The sequence below is a fragment of the Prorops nasuta genome, unplaced genomic scaffold (genome assembly GCF_024137725.1).
Source record: "Prorops nasuta isolate Cenicafe-Biocafe unplaced genomic scaffold, Cenicafe_Pnas_1.2 PNAS00183, whole genome shotgun sequence".
In the NCBI taxonomy this organism is placed as follows: domain Eukaryota; kingdom Metazoa; phylum Arthropoda; class Insecta; order Hymenoptera; family Bethylidae; genus Prorops; species Prorops nasuta.
Genome location: NW_027116979.1, coordinates 57,070 through 60,000, shown reverse-complemented (window position 1 = coordinate 60,000; position 2,931 = coordinate 57,070). Strand labels below are relative to the sequence as shown.

At 60.3% G+C, this 2,931-nt stretch overlaps 1 non-coding gene across 1 annotated transcript in view; it reads right to left on the bottom strand.

Moving 5' to 3' along the window:
* LOC136785178 (small subunit ribosomal RNA) overlaps positions 1-143 on the bottom strand; it is a 1,915-nt gene extending 1,772 nt beyond the window's left edge. The window contains exon 1 of the ribosomal RNA XR_010824582.1: positions 1-143. This exon is cut by the window's left edge and continues 1,772 nt beyond it. This is a non-coding gene — a ribosomal RNA (small subunit ribosomal RNA).
* Between the last annotated feature and the right edge of the window lie 2,788 nt (positions 144-2,931).

The following is a 2,931-nucleotide window of genomic DNA, read 5'->3' as shown; positions in this document are numbered from 1 at the left end:
CCAAGTAAATGTGGGTACGATCTAAGGAACCATAACTGATTTAATGAGCCATTCGCGGTTTCACCTTAATTCGGCATGCACTGAGACATGCATGGCTTAATCTTTGAGACAAGCATATGACTACTGGCAGGATCAACCAGGGAGCTTGGATCAACGCGTGGAAAACCACTACGTACGAAGCAAGCATCGTGAGAAAGTGTCGCAGGAAATATGGCAATTACACCTACATTCACCACGCAGACACAAAATCACGAATACCTAAAGCGAACACCGCAGTCGAGTCTTTACTTAAAAATCCCGATCTGCAGAGACACTTTCCAAATTCAATAGATAAAACCTCTAAGTCAGCTCGAAACTTCCCCCGTAAAAAGGAAGAATCGAGCAAAACTGTAAGGCTATTCCAACATTGTTACACAATCTCTTCAAACATTCTTCTGACAAAAAACAAAGTTAAAGTCAAAACTTCATGGCTGACTTTCTCTAAAGTCCTTCACAACATACGGTGAATAACATATTCTCGCTCGGAACTTTGAGTGATTTTTCAGTGAGCCAAAAAGAATACAAAACACGGATATATTCCGCTTAAAAACTTTTCGAACCAACGCTATCTAGCGCTCAGTCACATTAGGGCCATTCGGTCTAAGACACCGACCCGTGACTATGCTGTGCTAAGTTTCATACCTCGAGCAGCTAAGCTCACTCCCAACACTCTTATATGTACGAAAAGGTCCGCCGGCAGAACGGCGACGAGCCGGCTATAACATAGTCGGCCATAGGGCAAACTTCTTCGATAGGACCAAAATCAATGAGGTACTTCAAATGATGAAAAAATATTTGCATAACAAAATACTTGTAAACAAATTCCAATAGTTTTAAATAATAAAATTTTATCTAAGATAACATAGTCCAACGCGGCGCATTGCTTTCGGCCGGCGGACGCAAACGCCTCGCTCGCGAGCCGACCCCTCCAACCAGCGGCTAAGTCCAACGCGGCGCATTGCTTTCGGCCGGCGGACGCGAAAGCCTCGCTCGCGAGCCGACCCGTCCAACCAGCGGCTAAGTCCAACGCGGCGCATTGCTTTCGGCCGACGGACCCGAACGCCTCGCTCGCGAGCCGACCCCTCCAACCAGCGGCTAAGTCCAACGCGGCGCATTGCTTTCGGCCGGCGGACGCGAAAGCCTCGCTCGCGAGCCGACCCGTCCAACCAGCGGCTAAGTCCAACGCGGCGCATTGCTTTCGGCCGGCGGACGCAAACGCCTCGCTCGCGAGCCGACCCCTCCAACCAGCGGCTAAGTCCAACGCGGCGCATTGCTTTCGGCCGGCGGACGCAAACGCCTCGCTCGCGAGCCGACCCCTCCAACCAGCGGCTAAGTCCAACGCGGCGCATTGCTTTCGGCCGGCGGACGCGAAAGCCTCGCTCGCGAGCCGACCCGTCCAACCAGCGGCTAAGTCCAACGCGGCGCATTGCTTTCGGCCGACGGACCCGAACGCTCGCTCGCGAGCCGACCCCTCCAACCAGCGGCTAAGTCCAACGCGGCGCATTGCTTTCGGCCGGCGGACGCAAACGCCTCGCTCGCGAGCCGACCCCTCCAACCAGCGGCTAAGTCCAACGCGGCGCATTGCTTTCGGCCGGCGGACGCGAAAGCCTCGCTCGCGAGCCGACCCGTCCAACCAGCGGCTAAGTCCAACGCGGCGCATTGCTTTCGGCCGGCGGACGCAAACGCCTCGCTCGCGAGCCGACCCCTCCAACCAGCGGCTAAGTCCAACGCGGCGCATTGCTTTCGGCCGGCGGACGCGAAAGCCTCGCTCGCGAGCCGACCCGTCCAACCAGCGGCTAAGTCCAACGCGGCGCATTGCTTTTGGCCGGCGGACGCGAACGCCTCGCTCGCGAGCCGACCCGTCCAACCAGCGGCTAAGTCCAACGCGGTGCATTGCTTTCGGCCGGCGGACGCGAACGCCTCGCTCGCGAGCCGACCCGTCCAAACAGCGGCTAAGTCCAACGCGGCGCATTGCTTTTGGCCGGCGGACGCGAAAGCCTCGCTCGCGAGCCGACCCGTCCAACCAGCGGCTAAGTCCAACGCGGCGCATTGCTTTCGGCCGACGGACCCGAACGCCTCGCTCGCGAGCCGACCCCTCCAACCAGCGGCTAAGTCCAACGCGGCGCATTGCTTTTGGCCGGCGGACCCGAACGCCTCGCTCGCGAGCCGACCCGTCCAACCAGCGGCTAAGTCCAACGCGGCGCATTGCTTTCGGCCGTCGGACCCGAACGCCTCGCTCGCGAGCCGACCCGTCCAACCAGCGGCTAAGTCCAACGCGGCGCATTGCTTTTGGCCGGCGGACCCGAACGCCTCGCTCGCGAGCCGACCCGTCCAACCAGCGGCTAAGTCCAACGCGGCGCATTGCTTTCGGCCGTCGGACCCGAACGCCTCGCTCGCGAGCGACCCGTCCAACCAGCGGCTAAGTCCAACGCGGCGCATTGCTTTTGGCCGGCGGACGCGAACGCCTCGCTCGCGAGCCGACCCGTCCAACCAGCGGCTAAGTCCAACGCGGTGCATTGCTTTCGGCCGGCGGACCCGAACGCCTCGCTCGCGAGCCGACCCGTCCAACCAGCGGCTAAGTCCAACGCGGCGCATTGCTTTCGGCCGTCGGACCCCGAACGCCTCGCTCGCGAGCGACCCGTCCAACCAGCGGCTAAGTCCAACGCGGCGCATTGCTTTTGGCCGGCGGACGCGAACGCCTCGCTCGCGAGCCGACCCGTCCAACCAGCGGCTAAGTCCAACGCGGTGCATTGCTTTCGGCCGGCGGACGCGAACGCCTCGCTCGCGAGCCGACCCGTCCAAACAGCGGCTAAGTCCAACGCGGCGCATTGCTTTCGGCCGTCGGACCCGAACGCCTCGCTCGCGAGCCGACCCCTCCAACCAGCGGCTAAG